This window comes from Nicotiana attenuata, chromosome 12 (genome assembly GCF_001879085.1).
Source record: "Nicotiana attenuata strain UT chromosome 12, NIATTr2, whole genome shotgun sequence".
Classification (NCBI taxonomy): domain Eukaryota; kingdom Viridiplantae; phylum Streptophyta; class Magnoliopsida; order Solanales; family Solanaceae; genus Nicotiana; species Nicotiana attenuata.
This window is the reverse complement of record NC_032000.1, coordinates 51594062-51605025: the sequence shown is the minus strand read 5'-3', so window position 1 is coordinate 51605025 and position 10964 is coordinate 51594062. Positions and strand designations below refer to the sequence as shown.

At 36.8% G+C, this 10964-nt stretch overlaps 1 non-coding gene across 1 annotated transcript; it reads left to right on the top strand.

The window, feature by feature from the left end:
• Positions 322–394, top strand: TRNAR-ACG. Its single transcript has one exon. It is a non-coding gene; the product is annotated as a tRNA-Arg (tRNA).

Here is a 10964-nt window from a genome sequence, read left to right as displayed (position 1 = left end):
ACCAACCAGGGGCGGAGCTAGAGTATAATATATGGTTCTTGGGAACCCGATTACTTTTGCGTAGACCCTGTATTTTTGTTAGAAAAAATTATTAAATATCTATTTGTGAACCTAGTTATTATTGTATATTATTTTGAGATTGCGACAAGAACCCATAAACTTAAAATCCCGGATCCGCCTCTGCCACCAACCTGTATTCTAATAAATATTAAGAACTGATGGGAAAATATTTATATACTGTGTTCTAATTCCTCGTCGTAAAAGAAGAAGAAGGGCGGGAGAAAAATAATAATTTGTTATTTAATAGAAATGCAACAAGCTGACTCTGTGGCCCAATGGATAAGGCGCTGGTCTACGAAACCAGAGATTCTGGGTTCGATCCCCAGCAGAGTCGTAATTATTGTCTTTTTCAATTTTAAATTTTTGCCAAGTTTTAAATATTCAGAAAAAAGAAATTGTTTATGTAAGCATAGAAAAAGAGGAAGTTATGAGCTTGATCAATAATAATACAAAGGTGATTATAAAAAAAAATACAGTGATAAGAAATTTTAGAAATAAATTAAAATCGGTCAATTTCATCTATGCATCTACAAAATAACTAGAATATACTAGTATTCCCTCCATTTAAAAAAAATAAAATTGAACCTATTACTATTTAAGGAATCAAACAACGTTTTCTTTAACTTAATTTTTGCAAATAAATTTTAAATATTTTAAATTATTAATTATTGAGACTTATATAAATTTATAAATTTTTAAAATGAACAACAAGACTTATATGAATTTTTAAATATATAAATTTTATAAAATGAACAACAAGCTGTGGAAGAAGAAAACGAGGAAGTTAAATCCTGAAAGTGAGATAATATGTGAAATGTGATATCACATTTTGTATTAAAACAATCTGTTACTGACGAACAATTAATGTACCTTATTGTGATCTTATAAAATATTCGTTGTGCTTGGGAGCATGGGATTATGTATACATATGTTGAGTAATTTTTATATGTATTATTTATATAAATAATACTTTATTCGTCTCATTTTATGTGGTGTAATTTGACTTGACACGTAATTTAAGACAGAACGACATTTGAAACTTGGTCTAAAAAATTAGTATGACTATAGATTATTCATTGTAAAGCTAAGTTTCTAAATATAGAAACGTGTCGTTCTTTTCAAAATAGATTAAAAACGAAAGCGAGTCACATAAATTGAGACAAATGGAGAGTAATAAATAAGATTGTGTTTGCTAATCCGATCGAAGAGAGATAAAATAGTTAAAAATCTTTCTTATTTAATATTTTCTTAAGGGGCATATAAAAGAAAAACATAACAAATAATTTAAGACGGTGGTAGTACATAACATCCTTATCAGCATTAACTAGGAATATTATTATACTCAGCTCCTAAATTCTTGAAAGAATTCCTATTACTATCCTAGTATCCTTTGGCAAGGATCATACAACTTCTGTCTTAACCTCATACAAATATACAATTCTAGTAAGTCTGGGTGGCTCAAGTGAGAGATTAGTAAAAGGAATTTTTAAGCACATAGGAACCTTATTACCCTCAATGTTTAAGGTTTGATTTAATTACACTTAGTATATCAAATTATCAATTCTATATCATAGTGTATTTTAAGGGTACAATTAATGCAGCGTATATCCCTCCTTAATTCAAGGTACCGTATCTCCCTAAGATCATACCCGTGGCTAGCCAACTGATAGCTCCTCTGCTTCAATTAATGGTGACCTGGAGCTATTTATCAGAAAGATTTTGTGATGAGATCATGTGATGGTATTAGGATTTGGTGTTTTTAGGTGAGCAACTCTAGTGTTCAGTTCTTTGCTTTTGAGAGGGACTCCGAAGCTCATGCAACTTGTACGTTCTTATAAAATGGATATTTCTATAACGGTACTATCAACTTGTACACTGAAGAATAATAATATCACGAAGTACCATTTACCAATTCTCGACGTAATAATTAAGAAAAATAAAAAAAGGTGATTTTCGACTTATTAATCGAATTCTCTCAACGAAACCAAATTTCAAATGGTAAAAATAGTGAATTAGTTTCATTTCCAACAGGACACGTCCATACACGACATGTGCCATCAATTTCATAGTCCCAATTCTCAAACGATATCAAATGTTATAATCTATTGCAATATTTCTTATTTTTATAACAATAATTGCGTTTTTTCAGAAGATTTAGTAGAAGTTTTAGTCGTTTTGGATTTGTGAAAACAGAAAACAATGCATCTACAATCAAAATACAAATAATCTACAATTCATCTACAAAATATCTACAAACTGGGTATATTGAATTTTAATATCCCAATTCTCATTCGATCGTAGTTTAATTGGAATTTTCGACATAATTGCGTTTTTTGCATAAGATTTGTAGAAGTTTTAGTCGTTTTTGATTTGTGAAAACAGAAAATAAAGCATCTAAATTAGATTACAAATAATCTATAATTTATTTACAAAATATCTACAAACTGGGTATATTGAATTTTTATATCCCAATTCCCATTCAATTGTAGCATAATTGTGATTTTTGACATAATTGCGTTTTTTCAAAAGATTTGTAGAAGTTTTAGCCATTTTTTATTTGTGAAAACAGAAAATAAAGCATCTACAATTAGAATACAAATAATCTACAATTTATCTATAATTTATCTACAATTTCTGCAATATGTCTTCTTCTTCTTCTTCGAGTTTCAATCTGAAATTCAGTCAAAACCAAGTCTAATCTTCACCAAAACCCCTCAAAATTGAGATATAAACCCCCAATCATATTCCCGATTATTTTCAACAACACCCAATCCAAACAAATAATGATTTTTGAAAACCCAAATTTGAATTCAAAGCTTTCAAGCTTTTTAATGGCTATCAATGGTGGAAAATATCTGGAAGAATATTTACTTCCATAATGACTTCCTAATTTTTCGCAGGTGATTAAGGCAGAATTTTAATGTAGACTCAATCAATCGCAAGATTTTTTCCTGATTTTTAGCGCGTTAATTATGGAAGATTCTACCCAATTAATCGTGTATTAAACAAATGGTACAGAAATTGTAGGAAAAGTGTGGACTAGGCGGGTAATTTAGATACTATGCACATTTTTGGTAATAAAGTTTCATATATGGTATAGATAGGAAAAAACCTCTTAAAAATTCATCGTAGTGTTTACAATTTCATTACCTATCATTTAGGTGTAAGATCTTCGGGCAGCCCGGTGTATAAGATATTCCATGTTCACGTAGGGTTCAAGAAATGGACGCATTCCAAGGAATAATATAAATGTAGATAGTATATCATAATGCAAGCATTAGTAACTGCTTCGTCGGCTCGAACCTGTGACCCATATAGGTCACAAGACAGACATTTTTAGTTCTATTGAAAATTCTCATGGCGTAGTTCATTTGTAGTGAGAGGTGTATAGCTAACTCTATTGTGACAATAATTAAGAGATTCACCTAACAAAAAAAAATCATCTAAATCTAATAATTGTGTTTAAAGGTACGTTGGAATTTAATCTGTTTTTATTTTCTCAATAGTTTAAAGGCAACACTAAACTTTGTTTTTCTTTTCTTTATTGCTATGAAGTTAATTACTTGAAAAAGAATTTCCAAGACATTTTTGCTCACAATAAGTCTTTCTCATAACTTGCAAATTTATCTTGATGGTGTTTATAATATACTTTTTGAAGTTTATGAAAGAAACTTGTTTCTTGAGGGTGTTTTCAAATAATATTTTATTATCAAACAAATGTTAAATTTTTAATAATTAAATGTATGTTTATTCTCTCACTTTTTGAATGTAGGGAGTATCATTCACTCCTAATAAATAAAGAGAAAGTATACTTAAAAATAGAAAAAGTGAAGCGTGGTGTGAATGATTAAAATTTATAATGTATGATATACCAAAAAGGAAAAATTTCTAACGGATGGAATATGACGTAGAGAAAAAGTGTCCCAAAAGGATGCAACACCTTACCCCACCGGCCACCACCAACCTCCACAACCCCCGACTCTACTCCACATCTCGAACCCTATTGAGGTTAGCTATCCTTGGGTTTGAATTTGATTGGTTTAATTCTTGAAATCTTCCCCCATTTTTTTTTAAAAATTGCACGAGGCGTCTTATTTGGTCACCCCCATTTAACTTATACCCATTTTTTTTAAAAGTTTTAACTTGTACCCACTTTTTAAACAACTTCAGTCCCCTTTCTCCTCCTCCTTCTCGCAGTGATCTCCATATCTCTCCGGAACTTAACATTGATATAACAATGAAACGTCTGTGTTTTCTTCTTAATTCTTCTTTTTTCCCCTCATAGCTAGGACACTAGTGTTGTAGGAAACAAAGAATGATAAAAGCACAAATATCTGAATAAATATACTACTTTAATTTGCTTACATTGATCTATCTAAAGGATCTAGCAGCTGAAAGAAGACAAACAATATTTTCATTGTTTGTGTCTCCAAATCCCTGAACGCTGAACATGAGCATTTCTGTTCTCAATTGATGATAACCTTTGTTCCATCATTTTAATTAGGTCAACAGACAATTGAGGCTGCTGCAGCTCTTCTGTAGAATATAAACGAACAAGATTGAAAACAGTAGGGATTCTTCTTCTGCTCGTCGTCGTCACTGTAGATGTAGAGAGTGCAGCAGTACATACTCAAGGGTTTTAAAAACTTCAGCTCTAGAGCTGAAGTTCGCGAGTTACAAAAACAAAAACTTCAGCTCTAGAGCTGAAGTTCGCGATTACAAAACAAAAACAGTTACAAGAACAAAAACTTCAGCTCTAGCGCTGAAGTTCGACAGTTACAAAAACAAAAACTTCAGCTCTAGAGCTGAAGTTCGCGAGTTACAAAACAAAAACTTCAGCTCTAGAGCTGAAGTTCGCCAATTACAAAATAAAAACTTCAGCTCTAGAGCTGAACTTCAGGTCCGGCTACTAGAATGCTGAAGTTTTGCGTGATTGCCTTTGCTACTTCAGCCCCGTATGCTGAAGTTATGCGAAAAAGCGGGTACGCTTGCAATTTTTTTTGTAAAGCAGGCACAAGTAAAACGTGACACAAAAAGCGGGTATAGATACAAATGCCCCATTTTTTTTGTAGTAAATTTAGTAGCTGGATCTTTGCTCCGTAGTAGTTCAATATTTTTTCTATCAAGTAACCATTATTATCACAATTTGATATATCTGTCCAATATTTATTGGCAAACACTAAAGGAATTATTTGTATTCTTCCCAAAAGTACTTTTTAAAAAACACTTTAAAAACGGAAAAGGACCAAAAATACCTCTATACTATTAGATACTGTGTAAAGTTACCCTTCGTTATAATATTCGATCAATTATACCCCTACCGTCTAACTATTGATCAAATATACCCTAAATTTGCTGGAGGAACCACTTAATTTGATGGAGGGACCACGTGGAAGGCTTCTAAGCCATTTTAAGTCCCAACCACCCATACTCAATATTCGCTACCCATCTGATAACCCGACCCTCCGCAAACACCTAAACAACTAAATTTGTTCTTGCTACGAGAGTTACAGGTGTACTTCAAAGGCAACAAATTATCCGAACCGTTGCTTCAAAATTTAAATCTTAAATCAACCTAAGCTTCTTCAATCGAAATCAATTTGTAACCAAAAACTCAACCAAAGTTCGAACAAAGCGCCGTGATTAATACAAGGAAGCTCAGATTGTCTTCTCCGTCGAGTCAACTCCAATTTGTTCGATCTTAACTCAATCAAAACGTCATAAAATACACTCAAATTTCAACCACAACTTCTCTACAATGATACGAACAAAACCCAGAAAACAATTTGAGCAATAACAAAAGAGGTCAAGAAACCCAGTGCATCTTCTCATTAGGCTTCAAAAATTTTCAGTCAAGTTCTTGTTAAATCTGTCATGACCCATTAAGAAGAAGCAACAGCTGGGATTCGAAATGGCAATGGGAGTAGGCAATAACAGAAAATGGGAAAGAGAGTAACAGAAATTTGAATAAACGGCTAGGATTAGATTAGGCATTAATGAACTCCAAGGGCTACGATTTGGCCACGTCGACTGAAGGGTTGTTATAACCAACTTCAACAGAGCGGAGAAGGCATCGTTCATCAGGGTATTTTCCTTCTCTCTATTCGATTTCTCTCTTCTCTCTTCTCACCCTCCTTCTTCTTCCTAACAGTTCTTCTCCTTCTCTTCTCTTCTTCAGGAATCTGCAGCCATGGAGTCTAGTTAGAGAGTAGTTAATTTTCATTCAGCTTTGTAATCGTTTTATTTCTCTTATCAATATAAACAGAAATTGCCCCAAAAAATATTCTATTTCCACTATTGTTGTTTATTTCCTTATTTCCATTCGAGTTCATTACAATTGGTATTAGAGCCTCGATTATGCGACTGCGAAGGAGGTGATGGTTGAAGGAACTAGGCTGAAGGTTATGGATGATAAACTACTTAGACACTAGGAGGTTCTGAATGAGGTTATGACCACTCAAGAGAAACTTTGCAGCACTCAAAATTTAATACAGGGCACACTGGAACTGATCCTAGAGCGACTGACTAATCTGGAAAGGGTTCCACAAAGAGCACAAGGGGAGAGACCTCAAGGTGATGGTCTACTGCCTATACCAGGTCAGGAAATAAGGCAGCATCGACCTACGGCAGTACAAGCTCCTACACCTAAATGGGAGCTACCTTACTTTGAAGGTCATGAGCCTAAAGGATGGATTAGGAAGTGTGAGAGGTACTTCAATTTGTATAGAACTCCAGATAAGTTGAAGGTGGAAGCAGCTGCTCTCTATTTGAATGGATTGGCAGATATTTGGTACGACTCATTAGTACTAAGTAAAGGTGAAGTAAGCTGGACTGAATTCAAAGAAGAATTACTGATTTGATCTGGGGAGGAATTAATGGGAGACATAGTAGAGGAATTCAACAAGTTAAGCCAAACTGGGATAGTGGATGAATTTCTGGGTAAGTTTGAGGACTTGAAAGCCCAAATGCTGATAAGGAATCCAAACTTGGATGAGTCACACTTCATATCCAGTTTCATTGGGGATCTGAAGGAAGATAATAGGTTTGGGGTTAAGCTATTCAAACCTACAACTCCATCCGCTCTCAAATGTACTAAAGTAGTAACCAAACCCCCTCTAATACTGGCAACCCTAGTAGTACCAAAGCTCCTGTTGCAACTGCAGTTAAGCCAAATTCATTCAGGCTTAGTCCTGAGGTATATGTGTATAGGAAGAGTAATCATTTGTGTTATAAATGTGGTGAGAAGTATACTCAAGGCCATCAATGCAAGAAGAAGCAACTGAATAGCACGATAGGGACAATAGAGGTTCCTACTGAAACTGGTGAGATAGAGGAAGAACGAAGCTCTGCAGGGTTGATCATTGAAGGAGAAATGGAACAAGAGGTCATAGAGGCAGTATGTTTGAATGCCCTATCATGTGATAACAAAGGAGTCAATACCATACTGGTGCGGGGTACCATAAGGAATAGGAAACTAACAGTGTTGATTGATTATGGGAGTACTCACAGTTTCATTGATGCCACCAAAGTTAAGGAGTCAGGGTACCAAGCCCAACCCTGTCCACCAGTGAGAGTGACAGTAGCTGATGGAAACTATGTTATGTGTACTTCAATTTGTACGGGCTATCAATGGAAAATGCAAGGCAGACCCTTCCAAGAGAACTTACTGATTATTCCACTTGGGGGTTGTGACATGGTGATGGGAAATGACTGGATGAAGAAGCATAATCCAACCAAATCCGACCATGAGAAGATGTGTGTTATCATTGGTAAGAAGGGCAACAAGCTAGTATTGCAGGGCGTTACTGAGGAAGGGAAGTTGACTATGATCACTAGTGGAACCATGGGCAAAATGCTAAGGAAAGGTTAGGCTCTAATAGCTCACCTGTTCATGATGAGTACTGTAAAGGCAGAAGAGCAAGACCCAATTGGAGAGTCTATTGAGGAGGTACTGCAACAATACTCAGATGTATTTGCTGAGCCTAAGGTCTTGCCCCCTGTCAGGACCTTAGACCATATCATACCCTTGAAACCTGGGGCTATGCCAGTCAGTTTGAGGCCCTATAGATACAACTATTACCAGAAGGAGGAATTAGAAAGACAGGTCAAGGAGATGCTCATTAATGGCATCATACAACATAGTCAATCACCCTTCTCTTCACCAGCCTGACTTGTCAAGAAGAAAGATAGAACTTGGAGGTTGTAGACTATAGGGGACTGAATGACACTACCATAAAGGATAAATACCCAATACCCATTGTGGATGATCTATTAGATGAGCTGAGTGGGTCTCTGATGTTTTCCATAGTAGATTTGAGGGTCGGTTACCATCAGATTAGAATGAAGGTGGAGGATGTGTACAAGACAGCATTCAGAACTCACATGTGCCACTATAAGTTCAAGGTGATGCCATATGGGCTAACAAATGCCCCGGCCACCTTCCAAGCTTTGATGAACCAGGTTTTTCAACCTTTCCTTCGAAAATTTGTGTTAGTTTTCTTTGATGACATACTTATTTACAGCTTATCTGAGAGGGAGCATGCAACTCATTTGAGTGTAGTTTTTGATACCTTAAGGAAACACTCCTTATTTGATAAAAGGTCTAAGTGTTCTTTTGGTCAGTTGAATATTTGGGGCATATTATAACTGTAGAAGGAGTATCAACTGATCCTTCCAAAATAAAGGCCATGGTTGAGTGGCCTAAGCCCAACTCCGTAAGAGCTGTGAGGGGATTCTTGGGATTGACGGGGTATTATAGGAAGTATGTTGCCAACTATGGAATCATTTGTAGACCCTTGACTGACTTATTAAGAAAGGAAGCCTTTAAGTGGAATGAGGAAGCAGACTTAGCCTTTGAAAAGTTGAAGAGGGCTATGACTTCTATACCTGTGCTGGCCTACCTGACTACAACAAGGAGTTCATAGTAGAGACTGATGCTAGCCAAATGGGCATTGTGGCTGTACTGATGCAGAAAGGTAGACCAATAGCTTACTTTAGCAAGGTCTTGGCTCCAAGACACAGAGGTAAATCCATCTATGAAAAGGAGTATACGGCTCTGCTGAATGCAGTAGAAAAGTGGAGACATTATTTACAGTACAAATATTTTGTGGTGAGAACTGACCATCACAGCTTGAAATACCTCCTAGAACAAAGGGTGACTACTTCTATACAGCAAAAGGGACAAACCAAATTGCTTGGGTTGGACTATGAGGTGCAATATACGAAGGGAGCTGAAAATAGGGTAGCTGATGCCCTCTCTAGACAGCAGGAAGATTCAGAAGTTCAAGGGAACCAACTCCAAGGAGCATTGTAGGCCATCAGTATATCAGTTCCTGTATGGGTGCAAGAAATAACACACAGCTATGAAGGGGACCCTAAAGCTACAGAAATCATTAGCCAAATGGATGTGACTCAACAAGGACCCAGCATATGGCACTACACTGCTAGCATACTCAGGAAGAAAGGGAAAATTTATATTGGTGCCAATGGTGGGCTCAAAACTCAGTTGATATCCACCTTTCATGATTCTCCTGTAGGTGGACACTCAGGGCAGCTTGGAACTCTCAAAAGACTATCACAAATATTTTATTGGCCTGGATGAAAGAGATGGTTATTGATCATGTGGCTAGTTGTGATGTTTGCCTCAAGAGCAAAGATGATCACATGGCCTACGCTGGGTTGCTGCAGCTCCTACCAATCCCTAACCAGGCTTGGAGCCACATCAGTATGGACTTCATAGAAGGGTTGCCCAAATCCAAGAACAAAGAAGTTATCCTTGTAGTGGTTTATAGATTGACAAAGTATGCACACTTCATAGCACTTACTCACCCTTACACAGCAGTATCTGTAGCTGAGGTGCTTTGGAAGAAAATACATTGCTTACATGGTATTCCAGAATCAATAGTGACAAACAGAGATAAGGTATTCCTAAGCCACTTTTGGCAAGCCTTATTTAAACTCCTAGGGACTCAACTTCATTACAGCACTGCCTATCACCCTCAGAGTGATGGCCAAACTGAGAGGGTCAATAGGTGCCTGGAGAACTATCTCAGGTGTATGACTGCTAATAGGCCAACTCAGTGGAAACAATGGCTGACTGCTGCAGAATGGTGGTATAACACCAATTTCCACAACAGCTTACAGTGCACCCCCTTTGAAGCACTATACGGATACTCACCCCCACAGTTGTCATTGGGCCCCATATTAGAGACTGTGGTACCAGCTGCTGAAGATACAGTGATGCATAGACAACAGATGCAGCAGCTATTAAAGGATAACCTCACTAAAGCACAGGAGAGGATGAAATACTATACTGACAAAAGGAGAACAGATAGGGAGTTTCAAGTTGGGGATCTGGTCTATTTGAAATTGCAACCCTATAGACAAACATCTCTAGTATTGAGAAGAAACTTGAACCTGAGCATTAAGTACTACGGACCCTACAAGGTCCTGGAAAGAATTGGCAAAGTGGCTTACAAATTGGATCTTCCTCCTGAATCTAAGGTCCACCCTGTGTTTCATGTATCTTTACTCAAGAAGAAGGTGAGTGTAACGACCCGGCCGGTCGTTTTTAGAATTTGCGCCCCGATCCCCTCTTTACTATTTTCCCCATGTTTATTTCTGCTATTTTGAATTGCCGGGATGTTCGGTTTCGAAGTTCGGAGAGTTTTGGGATACTTAGTCCCTAAATGAGAGCTTAAGTCTTAGAAATTTGACCATAGTCGGAACAGTGTGAAGACAGACTCGGAATGGAAATCTGATGGTTCTGTTAGCTCCGTTGGGTGTTCGGGCTTAGGGGCGTGTTCGAATTGTGTTTTGGGGGGTCCGTAGCTAATTTAGGCTTGAAATGCCGAAAGATGAATTTTTGAAGTTTCCGGTTCGATAGTGAGATTTTGATCCGAGGG